The 15,829-nt window shown below is 46.7% G+C and overlaps 1 non-coding gene and 1 pseudogene across 1 annotated transcript; both read right to left on the bottom strand.

Moving 5' to 3' along the window:
• Positions 1–346: 346 nt before the first annotated feature.
• Positions 347–15,829, bottom strand: part of LOC148144671 (uncharacterized) — a 29,398-nt pseudogene continuing 13,915 nt past the window's right edge.
• On the bottom strand, positions 5,134–5,205 carry trnag-ccc (transfer RNA glycine (anticodon CCC)). Its single transcript has one exon. It is a non-coding gene; the product is annotated as a tRNA-Gly (tRNA).

Genomic DNA, 15,829 nt, shown 5'->3' with positions numbered 1-15,829 from the left:
CGACTGCAATATAATCACAAAGCATTGTTTCCAGTTTTGGTGGAACAAACGACATCGTATTGGTGGATAATTACAGTTAGTGCAAACATAGCTATCCATCGATATATAGTAATTCTGATCACTTCAATGGCCAAATTTCAATTCAGAAACCAAGTGCACTCGGCTGCTTGTAACACAGACAACATGACAAAATGGCTCATAGGAGGAGAAATGGGACATTCAGGAGGAGTGTAATGTTTGCTTTTGGTCACCTCCACAATTGTTAGAAAAACAGGTTGAAAGGATTCTTAAAAGGTGGCTGAAGTAATAATGTGGCATAACACTTCAGACAGCGCAAAGTGGAAGATCACTTTCTAGTGGAAGAATAAGACATATCTTATTTCTGAAAGAACTGGGAAACAGAAGAGGGAATGAAATCTGACTTGGGAGCCATTTCCTAATTGTTGAGAATGTTGTTTCATCACAGTCTTGGTTTAGAGCATAAGCTCTTCATCAGGAATAAAGGGTGGCCCAAGGGGGCTGAGAGGTAAATGGGAAGGAAGTGGGGCTGGATGAATGGCAGCTGGGAATGCAATAGGTAGATGGAGGTAGGGATTGATGGTAATAGGTCAGAGATGAGGGTGGAGCAAATAGGTGAGAAGCAAGGTGGACAGGTATGACAGGTCAAGAGGTTGGTGTCGAATTGGAAGGTTGGATCTGGGACAAGGTAGGGGAGAGGAATGAGGAAACTGATGAAATCTACATTGATACCATGTGGTTGGAGGGTCCCAAGTCAGAAGGTGAGGTGTTTTTCTTACAAGCGTCGGGTAGCAAGAGTTTGGCAGTGGAGGCGGCCCAGGACTTGCATGTCCTTGGCGGAATGGGAGGGCGAGTTAAAGCGTTCAGCCACAGGGCGTCGGTCGTTTAGTTTTAGTGTCCCAGAGCTGTTCCCTGAAACGTTCCGCGAGTTGGCGTCCAGTTTCCCCAATGTGGATGAGACCATATTGCAAGCAATGGACATAATCTTATAAATAGATTGCATAAATCTTAGCCTGCCAGAGCTCTTTTCTTTAATTAAATTAAAGAAAATTTTAACTAAATTGGGTGACTGCATGAAACGGTTTGTTGGTCAGATTTGAATCATCACTCCCAAATGAGACAATGCCATGAATATCAGTGAACTGCTCTTTTTATTAAAAACCACAAGTTCTTGATGTATTTTCACAACTTACTGGTATTCACATCTGCACATTCAATGTCAAACTCTGACATCAGAAATGAAATTACACCATTAATTTTGACTTTCAATATTCGAAGAAGCAAATTAATAGCACACAGTCAATACCCAGTCTGAATAATATGAAATTAAATTTGACCAAAAAAACATAAAACCAAGCTGGGAGATAAGAAATGGGGGAAGGGCATAAAGCAAGAAATGCAGCATCATAGAAGGTGCTCCTCCAGGGAGTGTATTTTACCAACTACCGCTGCTAAATATAAACACTCTGATATGATCCTCCGGTTTTAATGTAAACCATAGCCCCATACAGTAGGTACCATTTAAATGAGTTAAAATAACAAGCCTTGAGCAAATCCAGCCTCCAGCCTTACCCCCCGCTTCTTGGAGCTTGGACCTTCCTCAAGCTCCGGCGGGTCGTTGAACTCCTGGGCTCCAGCTGCCACTCCTCCACTGAAGAAGCTTTGGGAAGCAGATGCAAAGGCAAGATACAGAACAGAGCACCTTTGTAAATGAAAGCAGCTTACGGAGACATTGGGCAATAGCATCACATGGTTTTTACCCATCGACCTCTGGGTTATGTGCCCAGCACACTCACGCAGCACTACTCTGCTTCTGGGCTCCCAGTAGCTGGATTGTGGATCAGTTTAAAGTAGGTCCTATATCTCTGACAACATCGGTACACAAGGCAGTGAAGAAAGATTTCAGCACACTGGCCTTCATCAATTAGGGAATTGAGTATAGATGTTGGCAAGTTATGTTGTAGTTATACAGGACGTTGATGAGGTTGCACCTGGAATATTGTGATCAGTTTTGGTCCCCTTGGTGTTCTGACTTCTTCAACTCTGGGTTTGTGTTGAACTTGATGGGATACTTTGTCCAACTTAGCATGTTTAAACAGTATCGCTCAGATGATTGATTTGAAACTTTTCAGGAAGTGAGCTCAATAAGATTGAACTATTCAAAGTTACTTGGACCCTATTTTAAAATTACATCAGGACCAGTAGTCAAAGACACGTACAGCATGGAAACAGACCCTTCGGTCCAACTTGTCCATGCTGACCTGATATCCTAAATTAATCTAGTCCCATTTGACAGCACCTGACCCATATATTCTGGCAGCTCATTTCATATATGTACCACCCCCTGCATGAAGACGTTGTCCCTTTAATATATTTCGCCTCTCACCCTAAACCTATGCCCTCTAGTTCTGGACTCCCCCACCCCTGAGAAAAGACCTTGTCTATTACCCTGTCCATGCCCCTCATGATTTTGTAACCTCTATTAGGTCACTCCTCTGCCTCCGATGCTCCAGGTAAAACAGCTCCAGCCTTTTCAGCCTCTCCCTGGAGCTCAAACCCTACAACCCCCAGCATCATTCCCATAAATCGTTTCTCATGGAGAAGTTAACGTTTCAGTCCTGAAGAAGGGTTAATACCCAAAACGCTGACTACTCCACATTCTGAGGTTGTATTCTCCCAACCTCCTGCTTGCAACTTCGGGTTGCAATATGTAGTGGCTCAGTGGTTACCACTGCAGCCTCACAGCGCACGGGACCCAGGTTTGACTCCAGCCTTGGATAGCTGTCTGTGAGGAGTTTGCACAATCTCCCAGTGTCTGCATGGGTTTTCTCTGGGTGATCCTGTCTTCTTACATAAACCAAAGATGTGCAGGTCATGTTGATTGGCCATGCTTAATTGCCCATAGAGTTAGGTGCATTAGTTAGAGGGAAATGGGTGTGGATGGGTTACTCTTCGGAGGGTTTGTGTGGACTTGTTGGGACAAATGGCCTGTTTCCTGTCGCTAATCTCATCTGCACTAATTTTGTCTCTAACGAATGGCAGAGTAGACTCGACGTGCCCAATGGCCTAACTTCTGCTCCGATGGTCTTGCGGTCTGAGGTTTATTTGGATCATTTCATTGGCAATGTGCAGTCCCTGGCTCAATGAGCAGCAGTGCCCCCGCTGGTGCTTCCGCAAGTTGCAAGCAAACATGAACCTCTTCCCACACTCGGGCCAGCTGAAGGGCTTCCCACTGCTGAAGAACACACAGGTGTTTCAGCAGGGTGGAGGAATTGCTGAAGGCCTTCCCGCACTCAGGTCAGCAGAATGGCCTCACCGCCCCCCCCCCCCCCCCCCGCCCCCGTGTGGACCAGCTGATGCTTCCGCAGTGTGGAGGAGCGGATAAAGCCCTTCCCACACTCGGGGCAGGAGAACGGCTTCTCCCCGGTGTGGACGGACTGGTGCCTCAGCAGGGCTGAGGAATTGCTGAAGGACTTCCTGCACTTAGGGCAACTGAACGAACACTCCCCCATGTGGACTCACCAATGGGCCAGCAGGTCGGAGGAAAGAGCAAAGCCCTTCCTACACTCGGGGCAGAAGAACGGCCTCTCCTCAGTGTGGACCCATTGGTGTCTCAGCAGGTGGGAAGAACTGCTGAAGGCCATCTCGCACTTGGGGCCGGAGAACAGCCTTCCCCGGTGTGGACCAACTGTTGCGGCAGCAAGCAGAGGAATCACTGAAGGCCTTCCCACACTCAGGGCAGCAGAAGGGCCTCTTCCCCTCTGTGGACCCACTGGTGCTTCAGAACCCTTTCAAATTTCACAGTATCCTTCTGATAGGAGACCAGAATTGCACACAATATTCCAAAACTGGTCTAACCAATGTCCTGTACAGCCACAACATAACTTCCCAACTCAAATACTCAGTCAGAGGATTGCGAAAGCTTTCAAAACCCACAAAAAACAAACAGGAAAGAATGGAGGGACAAACGAATTTTTGAAAGTCAGCTTGGAAGCATCACTGAGAAATCGGCGGACTGGGTTTATTGGAGACCCGTTCTCCTTAAATACACTATATACGTATTCCTCTTCTGCTCTTCGTAGTTTCTCTGTGCTGCAGTGTGTAGTGGCTCGTTGAAATAATGTCCTGATGCAGCAACGTTTGTGGGTGTTGGGATGATTGCTTCTGTGGTTAAGAATTTGGTTTGTGTGTGTTGTTTTTCTGTAGATGCTAGTTTGAAGTTCCCCATTGACTGTTCGCTCTACTGTGACATCTAAGAATGGGACTTTGTTGTTGTTCTCCTCTTCAAACCAGGAGCCCCCCTCAGCCCCAAAGCCTCACCATTTGGAATACCAATATACAGACTAGTCAAAGGCCTCCACTGAAAACACCAAGTCGAAGATTCACGCCACTCCATTTACTCCATCCAAGAATTCCTGAACACCAAAGACACTAAGATAGAAGAGGATGGAATAATGCTGTCCTTTGACATAACAGCCCTGTTCACATCCATTAACATCAACGTGGCCAAACAAAACTGAAGACACTACTCGAAGAACCAGAGACACAAACACAGCACCAACTTCATCAGCAAAGATAGCACTGTCAACCTCGTAGAACTGTGTCTTACCACCCACTTCATATTCAGTAACAAGCCCTCCAAACAAATCAACGAAATACCCATGAAACCACCAGTATTAGGATTCCGAGCAGAAGCAATAATGCAGAGACTCGAACAAACAGCCCTTCCAACGATCCACCCAAACTTTGGATCCACTACAATGATGACACTTTTGTCATCAAAAAATGAAACAAATTAGAGGAAACCTACAACACCATCAACAATATCCTCGCTGACATAAAATTCACAAAAGAGGAGAACAACAACAAAGTGCCATTTCTAGATGTCACAGTAGAGCGAACAGTCAATGGTAAATTCAAAACAGCGTCTACAGGAAAACAACGCACACGAACCAAGTACTGAACTACAGAAGCAATCATCCCTCCACATACAAACAAATCTGAATCAGGACACTATTTCAACGAGCCACGACACACTGCAGCACCCAGGAACGACTATAAATAATTACACAGCGCATTTAAGAAGAATGGGTAGCCTGCACCCCTGAAAATGGTTTCCCTGACCGGGAATCGAACCCGGGCCACGGCGGTGGGAGCGCCAAATCCTAACCACTAGACCACTAGGGAGATGCGGATTCCGCTTGTCAGCTCTCCTAAAAATTACTTTCCTGCCCGGAAATCGAACCTGGGCCGCGGTCGTCAGCAAGCTTTCACCTGTGCATCCAACAATGTCATTTCTTGTATCCATTGCTCCCGATGCGGTCTCCTCTACATTGGGGAGGCTGGAGACTCCTCGCAGAGTCCAGTCACGGCGCTTGAGGGGATATTTCCAGGACACCCGCAACAATCAACCCCATCGCCCTCTGGCCCAACATTTCAACACCCCCTCCCACTCTGCCGAGGACATGCAGGTCCTGGGCCTCCTCCCTCCCCACCCGATGCCTGGAGGAAGAACGCCCCATCTTACGCCTCGGATAAATTCAAACCCAGAACATTAATGTGGACTTCACCAGTTTCCTCATTTCCCCTCCCCCACCTTACTTCAGTTCCAAACTTCCAGCACAGCGCTACCCTCATGACCTGTCCTACCTGCCAATCTCCCTTCCCACCTATCCGCTCTACCCTCCTCTCTGACCTTTCACCTCCATCCCCACCCCCATTCACCTATTGTACTCTTTGCTACCTTCGGCCCAGCACACCTCCACCCCCCAATTTATCTCTCCGCCCTGGAGGCGTGCTGCTTCCATTCCTGATGAAGGGCTTTTGCCCGAAAAGTCGATTTTCCTGCTCCTCGGAAGCTGTCTGACCTGCTGTGCTTTTCCAGCACCACTCTGATCTAAACTCTGGTTTCCAGCATCTGCAATCCGCACTTTTGCCTACCCAATAAACCCAGTGTGTCGATTTCACATCAACAAACTGACACAAGCAGACACAACGTGTGCAGAAACCCTAGCCACATTACTTTACATAAAAGACATCTGGGAAATGATGTCCAGACAACTCAACGCTCTCAGCATCATGGTAGCCCACAAACCTACCAACACACTTAAACAGCGGCTAATGAACCTGGAATAGCCTATACAAACAACCCGCAAACGAATGTTATTTACAAAATACCATACAAGGAAATATATACATGAACTCTGCCGCACAGTTCTCTGTGGCAAGAAATGCTGGGATGAGATAAGGAAGATTTTTTTCAGCCAAAACGAATCGGCACTAACTGGACAGCCATTTAAAATCAACGCTGTCAGGCCAGGATGCAAGATCCAACAGGATGAACAGATTTCTTATTTCCTGAAGATTTACAAAGCTGAGACTGGGTTTTGGTGTTTGTTCCCTTTCCACTCCCAGGAGCCGCAGTGGTTGGGGAGGTGAGTTGGAGAAAGTGAAATATGTCCATGAGCAGCGTGTGGGGCGATTTCAGCTTCCCCTCCTCTGACAGCGCTGTGACGTGACTCTGATGTTCTCAGGGACACTTACTGACGCGAGACAGTGAAAAGATTCCCATTCCCGCAAATCAGGAATTCAAACCGTATGCCGGCTTCAGGACAATGAGAAAGATTAATTGGAGTGTGTGAAGAAGCTGTGAGCTGCATTTCAAACATGTAGGTGGAGTCAGATGCCTCATCCATTGCGCCCCGGCCCTGTGCGTACCTGACGCCACCATGCTGCTGAGTTCTGACGTTAACACGGACATGCGCAGCAATGGGAACATTCACAAGAGGAACAGCCAAAGATCATCACCGTCACTGCTTACCTTCCATTGTCCCAACTTGGTGAAGCAGTATCTTTCACTGGCAAATAAAACACATTCGTCCTCAGGTGCCTGCTTCATTTCGATCACGACTTCACGCCCCTCACTGTTCTCGTCTCATTTCCAAACACTTGGCTCATAGCCTCAAAAGTAGCTCTGTGGGTATCTGCTTGTTCCACCCTGACAGGCAATGGGTTGCAGATTTCCATCCCCTCCACTGATGTGAATCTTAAAGAAGAAACCGGGGAACAGTCTTCCTTTCTTTTTGACGACATTTCTCAACTGTCGTCGGCAAGGTTCACACCTGCGTGGGGAAACCGCAATCGATCTCAAATCCATCGTATTAACCACTCGACCCACGAACAAAGAACCACACTGACAGCTTTATTTCCCAGGTCTCTCTGCCTGTGGAGCTGAGAAATAGTGAGTTATTGCTGGGTTTGTTTGAATACAATCACTTCACAGGTTTCGAAAGGGTTACATATCTGCACATGGCGAGTCTGGTTGTTTCATCACGAAAGATGAAATAAACTTTCAGTTAAAAGCAAAAACAGAAATTGCAGGAGCAACTCAGCAGGTCAGGCACCATCGGTGGAAAGAGAATCAGAGACAATATTTCAGAACTCTGTTTTCTCCCACAGGTACTGCCAAACCTGCTGAGTTTCTCCAGCAGCTCCTCTTTGTGTCTCTGATTCTCAGCATCCGCAGTCCTTTACGTTAGAAATTAAATCAATTCAACCTCATGTGCAGGAATGAGAATCCTTTCAATTTCCCAAAAAATTGTCAGAGATTTCAAGGCATTTGGTAAAAAAAGTAAAAGTGACATTAGGAAGAACACTTTCTTGTCCCTGTCCGACCGTGACAAGGAGGCAGATTCAAGAACACAAAAGGGCATTCGGTGGTCATGTCCAAAGTAACAATGTGGAGATTTACAGGGCGAAGGCAAGAGAATGATACGAATAGAGACTCTCATTTACTTGCTGTGTAGAACCAGCAGAACTAATGTGGGCCTCAAATTGCGCTGTGACACGTGTTGTGATTCAGAGTGAACTCACAGTTCAATCAACAGAAGGTGGGGATTTAGAAAAGTTTATATTTATACAATCTCCTCACGTCAACGCAACAACAAAGTGGTTTAATTATCCGCCAGTGGAGAGAACCCGGTTCCTGGAGATGGGACAAAGAGCTGGCTCAGGGATATCAATCCACATTGCTCTCTTTGCCACTAGTTCAGAGGGAGAACATTGGAGGGACAAAGGAGAGAATAACGATCTGTGTCGGGTTTGATTAACTGTTCATGGCGAACAATAAGTCGTGTGTAACAGCAGACGATGTGATAACACGGCCTCGTGTGGGTGTGGTAGGGATCAAGGGCATGCGGGAGTTCGGATCCAAATAATATTGAACTCGATCTTGAAGACTGGAGGATTCCAAACGGAAAATGAGGCGCTGGTCTTCCATCTGGAGCGGAGCTTTGCTGGAACACTGCTGCATGCCTGAGACAGAGATGTTGGCCAGGGAACAGGGTGGCGTGCTAAAGAGACAGGCAACCAGACGGTCATCGCCTCTGGGTGTGCTCGAGCCACCAACCTTGCGGTTAACAGCCGAACGCGCTGACCAATTGCGCCACAGAGACAGGCGATGATATGGGTTGCGCCATCACTTAGGGGAGGCTATTAGTGAATTCATAAGTCAGCCTCCCGGCCTCGAATTCCAGTTGTCTTCTATCAGTTTTACTTTTCCATAATAAAGCCTGGGAGATTTATTGTGGAGACACCGGGGACAGGCTGGAGACACATCCATGTCAGGAGGAACGAGCTTTCTTACTCCGGGGCCGTCGCCCTTCGAGCCTTTCCCGAGTTCTCTCATTGGCTCGGAGGCGAGAAGGGGTTTGAATTCCTGATGTGCAGGAACGACAATTCTTTCAATGTCTCAGATCAATTCATGTCCCGAGAACATCAGAGTTAATCTCCCGGCCTCTTCAACAAGGGGACGGTGTCTGGACTGTCTCTACTCAGTCGGACAGTTCATCTTTCATTCTCCTCTAAATACGCTTCCCAAAGAGTTTCTAAAGATTCACAAAGCTGGAGACTGGGATTTCTGTTTTCCATTTCGTAACTGACAATATTTTGCCAAAACCTCTTCCCAATTGTACGCCATGATTCATTTCCAGAGATGAGGAATTTCCATTTTGGAGAGACATTCCCAAGGTTGGGAATGTTTGCTTTGGAGCAAAGAAGGTTAACTGGAGATTTCCTGGGGCTGTTGGTAATGATGGGAGAAGAAGCGGTGGGAATGGGCAGATTAATGATCAGAAGAATCAATTGCCACTGACCAGAGTCAGTTACCAGAGGACAGGGATTGAAGTTCTTGAATGAAAAGCAGCACTTGTGCCGATTAAACACAGAGAATACTGCAGAAAGCCAACAGGACGAGCAGCATCTGTGGAAAGGTAAACAGAGCTGACGTTGTGAGGCTGGTACGTTGTTAGTTCAGAACCCGAGGTTCCTGCATGGCAATCAATTCCCAGACATGAGAAAACGTGATTTTATCGAGACGGGTTTTGTGAAGTTTGAGCGATAATGCAGCCAACAGGAAGTCATTTAAAATCGCCAGTGAAGAAAGCATAGTCAGCAGGTTACCACCCTGGGCGGGGGAGCCCCAAAGGATCTCTACGCCAGCACCTTAAGTGTTCGGCCACAACTACTCGCCCAAAGTTGTGGTCTAAAATTTCTCATGGAATGGTTCTATCAGGAAAGGTGAGTACTGGGCTTTTCCTGTCCGCGCCATAGTCCCAACGTATTCTGTTCCCCTGGATTTGATCAGGACAGAGGAGGCTGATGGGAGATCGAACTGAACTACACACATTGATGAGTGATAGAACGGGTGGGAAGGATCCATTCCCATGCATAGAGAGATTAATAATCAGGGCCGAAAATAAGGAGCCACTTCAAGAAATTTGGGGTACATTCAGCAAAGCTAATGTGGAACTGTTCACAGAAAATTGTGATGAAAGTCTCTCGAGTTATTTTGATGAGAAGTGTTGATGATGCTCATACAATCGGTAGGATGAACGTAGATTGGTAAATGTATTTGGCGACAGTTCTGTTCTAGCCCTGTGAGCGAAACCTGGATCTGAAGGAATAAAAGGGGAATTAACAACATCGATCTGAAATTGGATACGTGACAAGAAACAGAGCCATCATTAACAGTTGGCTTTTGAACTGGAGAAGGTTTCTCGTGAAATTAGCTTGAGGCTTGAGGTATGCAAGGTCAAGATAATTTAGGTAAAACACGGAAACGCTATCCTCATTAGCAGACAGTGAAAGGATTACAAGACGCAAATTCAACATTTTCAACAAGTGATACAGGGGACTGGGAAGATAAGTATTATAAACTGTGAACAACAAAGTTCTGGAGCACAACACTTACATTCAAAGACCGAAAACATCCAGGTCCTGATTAATCAGATTGCATTGTGGTGCTTTTCTGCAAAACATCCACTTGCAATGTCCTACAAAAGAGTGACAAAACCCATCCCTGTCAGCCCAAGATAGAAAATCCGAAGGGATGAACGTTTGCTGATTTTCTGAAGATTCACAAAGCGAAGACTCGCTTTTGGTGATTGTTTCCTTTCCACTCCCAGGAGCCGCAGTGGTTGGGGCGGTGAGTTGGGGAAAGTAAAATGTGCCCGTGAGCAGCGTGTGGGGCTATTTCAGCTTCCCCTCATCTGACAGCGCTGTGACTTGACTCTGATGTTCTCGGGGACACTGACTGACGCAAGACAGTGAAAAGATTCCCATTCCCGCAGATCGGGAATTCAAACCGTATGCCGGCTTCAGGACAATGAGAAAGATTAATTGGGGTGTGTGAAGAAGCTGTGAGCTGCATTTCAAACAGGTAGGTGGAGTCAGATGCGTCATCCATTGCGCCCCGGCCCTGTGCGCATCTAACCATGCTGCATAGTTCTAACGTTAACACGGACATGCGCAGCAATGGGAACCTTCACAAGGTGAACAAAGATAATCACCGTCACTGCCTCCCTTCCACAGGCCCAACTTTGTGAAGCAGTATCTTTCACTGGCAAAGGAAACACCCTTGTCCTCAGGTGTCTGCTTCATTTCGATCACGATTTCAAGCCCCTCACTGTTCTAATCTCATTTCCAAACACTTTGCTCACGGCCTCAAACGAAGCTCTGCGGGCACCTGCTTGTTCCACCCGAACAGGCAGTGGGTTGCAGATTCCCGACCAGCCCCAATGTGAGTGAAATATTTTTCCCCCTCCACTGATTTGAATCTGAAAGAAGAAGCCGGGGAGCAAGCTCCCTTTCTTTTCGACGACATTTCTCATTTTGTACTCGGCAGGGTTCACACCTGCGTGGGGAAACCGCAATGGATTTCAAGTCCATCGCATTAACCAGTCGGCCCACGAATACAGAACCACACTGACAACTTCACTTCCCAGGTCTGTGTGCCTGTGGAGCTGAGAAAGAGTGAATAATCGCAGAGTTTGTTTGAATCCAATCACTTCACAGTGTTTCGAAAGAGTTAAATAACTGCACACGGTGTTTGCAGATATTTAGGTGTTTCATCCCAAAAGATGAAATGAACTTTCAGTTCAAAACAAAACTAGAAATTGCAGGAGGAAATCAGCAGGTCAGGCAACATCCGTGGAAAGAGAATCAGAGGCACCATTTCAGGATTCTGTTTTCTCCGACAGGTACTGTCAAACCTGCCGGGTTTCTCTTTTTGTCTCGGCTTCTCCGCATCCGCAGTCCCTGACGTTCGAAATTAATTCAATTCAGAAACCCCTTTGTGGAGAAGATTTCCGTTTGGGGAACATTTTCCTGACCCCATCAAAAGCACACAGCTTTGAAACCAAGGAATACCAGCGAACACACCGCCCCTGGGTGGGCTCGAACCACCAACCTTTCGGTTAACAGCCGAACGCGCTGACCAATTGCCCCACAGAGACAGGGGTCAACGAGGGTTGCGCCATCGCTTTGGGGAGGCTATTAGCGAATTCGTAATTCAGCCTCCACGCCTAGAATCACAATTGTCATCTATCAGTTTTACTTTTCCATAATAAAGCCTGGGAGATTTATTGTCGAGACACCGGGGACAGTCTGAAGACACATCCATGTCAGGAGGAACTAGCTTTCTTTCTCCGGGGCCGTCGCCCTTCGAGCCTTTCCGTGTTTTGCCTGTTCCCGAGTTCTCTCATTGGCTCTGAGGCGAGAAGGGGTTTGAATTCCTGATGTGCAGGAACGACAATTCTTTCAATGTCTCAGATCAGTTCATGTCCCGAGTACATCAGAGTCAATCTCCCGGCCTCTTTCACAAGGGGACGGTGTCTGGACTGTCTCTACTCAGTCGGACAGTTCATCTTTCATTCTCCTCTAAATACGCTTCCCAAAGAGTTTCTAAAGATTCACAAAGCTGGAGACTGGGATTTCTGTTTTGATTCATGAACATTTTTCCATTTCCTAACTGACAATATTTTGCCAAAATCTTTTCCCAATTGTACCTCTTCCGTCATGTCCAGAGATGAGGAATTTCCATTTTGGAGAGACATTCTCAACGTTGGGAATGTTCGCTTTGGAGCAAAGAAGGTTAACTGGAGATTTCCTGGGGCTGTTGGTAATGATGGGAGAAGAAGCGGTGGGAATGGGCAGATTAATGATCAGAAGAATCAATTGCCACAGACCAGAGTCAGTTACCAGAGAACAGGGATTGAAGTTCTTGAATGAAAAGCAGCACTTGTGCCTAATAAACACAGAGAATACTGCAGAAAGCCAACAGGTCGAGCAGCATCTGTGGAAAGGTAAACAGAGCTGACGTTGTGAGGCTGGTACGTTGTTTGTTCAGAACCAGAGTTACCTGCATGGCAATCAATTCCCAGACATGAGAAAGCGGGACTTTATTGAGACGGGTTTAGTGAAGTTTGAGCGATAATGCAACCAACAGGAAGTCATTTAAAATCGCCAGCGAAGAAAGCATAGTCAGCAGGTTACCACCCTGGGCGGGGGAGCCCCAAAGGATCTCTACGCCAACACCTTAAGTGTTCGGCCACAACTGCACGCCCAAAGTTGTGATGTAAAATTTCTCATGGAATGGTTCTAACAGGAAAGGTGAGTACTGGGCTTGTCCTGTCCGCGCCATAGCCCCAACGTATCCTGTTCCCCTGGATTTGATCAGGACAGAGGAGGCTGATGGGAGATCGAACTGAACTACACACATGGATGAGTGATAGAGCGGGTGGGAAGGATCCATTCCCATGCGTAGAGAGATTAATAATGAGGGCCGAAAATAAGGAGCCACTTCAAGAAATTTGGGGTTCATTCAGCAAAGCTAATGTAGAACTGTTCACAGAAAATTGTGATGAAAGTCCCTCGAGTTATTTTGATGAGAAGTGTTGATGATGCTAATACAATCGGTAGGATGAACGTAGATTGGTAAATGTATTTGGTGACAGTTCTGTTCTAGCCCTGTGAGCGAAACCTGGATCTGAAGGAATAAAAGGGACATTAACAACATCGATCTGAAATTGGATACGTGACAAGAAACAGAGCCATCATTAACAGTTGGCTTTTGAACTGGAAAAGCTTTCTCGTGAAATTAGCTTGAGGCTTGAGATATGCAAGGTCAAGATAATTTAGGTCAAACACGGAAACGCTATCCTCATTAGCAGACAGTGAAAGGATTACAAGATGCAAATTAAACATTTTCGATAAGTGATACAGGGGACTGGGAAGATAAGTATTATAAACTGTGAACAACAAAGTTCTGGAGCACAACACTTACATTCAAAGACCGAAAACATCCAGGTCCTGATTAATCAGATTGCATTGTGGTGCTTTTCTGCAAAACATCCACTTGCAATGTGCTGCAAAAGAGTGACAATACACATCCCTGTCAGCCCAGGATCGAAAATCCGAAGGGATGAACCTTTGCTGATTTTCTGAAGATTCACAAAGCTAAGACTGGGTTTTGGTGATTGTTTCCTTTCCACTCCCAGGAGCCGCAGTTGTTGAAGCGGTGAGTTGGAGAAAGTAAAATGTGCCCGTGAGCAGCGTGTGGGGCTATTTCAGCTTCCCCTCATCTGACAGCGCTGTTTCTTGACTCCGATGTTCTCGGGGACACTTACTGACGTGAGACCGTGAAAAGATTCTCATGCCCGCAGATCGGGAAGTCAAACCGTATGCCGGCTTCAGGACAATGAGAAAGATTAATTGGGGTGTGTGAAGAAGCTGTGAGCTGCATTTCAAACAGGTAGGTGGAGTCAGATGCGTCATCCATTGCGCCCCGGCACTGTGCGGACCTGACGCCGCCATGCTGCACAGTTCTAACGTTCACATGGACATGCGCAGCAATGGGAACCTTCACAAGGTGAACAGCCAAAGATAATCACCGTCACTGATTCCCTTCCGCAGGCCCAACTTTGTGAAGCAGTATCTTTCACTGGCAAAGGAAACACCCTTGTCCACAGGTGCCTGCTTCATTTCGATCACGATTTCATGCCCCTCACTGTTCTAGTCTCATTTCCAAACACTTTGCTCACGGCCTCAAACGAAGCTCTGCGGGTATCTGCTTGTTCCACCCGAACAGGCAGTGGGTTGCAGATTCCCACCAGTCCCAATGTGAGTGAAATACTTTACCCCTCCACTGATTTGAATCTTAAAGAAGAAGCCAGGGAGCAAGCTCCCCTTCTTTTCGACGACATTTCTCATTTTGTACTCGGCAGGGTTCACACCTGCGTGGGGAAACCGCAATGGATTTCAAGTCCATCGCATGAACCACTCGGCCCACGAATACAGAACCACACTGACAACTTCACTTCCCAGGTCTGTCTGCCTGTGGAGCTGAGAAAGAGTGAATCATCGCAGAGTTTGTTTGAATCCAATCACTTCACAGTGTTTCGAAAGGGTTAAATATCTGCACACGGTGTTTGCAGATATTTAGGTGTTTCATCCCAAAAGATGAAATGAACTTTCAGTTAAAAACAAAACTAGAAATTGCAGGAGGAATTCAGCAGGTCAGGCAACATCCGTGGAAAGAGAATCAGAGGCAACATTTCAGGATTCCGTTTTCTCCGACAGGTACTGTCAAACCTGCCGAGTTTCTCTTTTTGTCTCGGCTTCTCCGCATCCGCAGTCCCTTACGTTAGACATTAATTCAATTCAGAAACCCCTTTGTGGAGAAGATTTCCGTTTGGGGAACATTTTCCTGACCCCATTAATAGCGTACAACTTCGAAGCCAAGGAAGACAAGCGAATACAACGCCCCTGGATGGGGTCGAACCACCAACCTTTCAGTTAACAGCCGAACGCGCTGACCAATTGCCCCACAGAGACAGGCGACGACGTGGCCTGTGCCATCGCGTAGGGGAGGCTATTAGTGAATTCATAATTCAGCCACCCCGCCTAGAATTACATTTGGCGTCTATCAGTTTTACTTTTCCATAATAACGCCTGGGAGATTTATTGTGGAGATACCGGGGACAGTCTGATCCGACTCTCTGGAGACTCATGCACGTCAGGAGGAACTAGCTTTCTTACTCCGGGGCCGTCGCCCTTCGAGCCTTTCAGTGTTTTGCCTGTTCCCGAGTTCTCTCATTGGCTCGGAGGCGAGAAGGGGTTTGAATTCCTGATGTGCAGGAACGACAATTCTTTCAATGTCTCAGATCAGTTCATGTCCCGTGAACATCAGAGTCAATCTCCCGGCCTCTTCAACAAGGGGACGGTGTCTGGACAGTCTCTACTCAATCGGACAGTTCATCTTTCATTCTCCTCTAAATACGCTTCCCAAAGAGTTTCTAAAGGTTCACAAAGCTGGAGACTGGGATTTCTGTTTTGCTTCATGAACATTTTTCCATTTCCTAACTGACAATATTTTGCCAAAATCTCTTCCCAATTGTACCCCTTGCGTCATGTCCAGAGATGAGGAATTTCCATTTTGGAGAGACATTCTCAACGTTGGGAATGTTCGCTTTGG

Source organism: Chiloscyllium plagiosum, unplaced genomic scaffold (assembly GCF_037043375.1).
Source record: "Chiloscyllium plagiosum isolate Xiang-an unplaced genomic scaffold, Cpla_swu_hap1 HiC_scaffold_27, whole genome shotgun sequence".
NCBI lineage: Eukaryota > Metazoa > Chordata > Chondrichthyes > Orectolobiformes > Hemiscylliidae > Chiloscyllium > Chiloscyllium plagiosum.
This window is presented reverse-complemented; position numbering and strand designations above follow the sequence as displayed.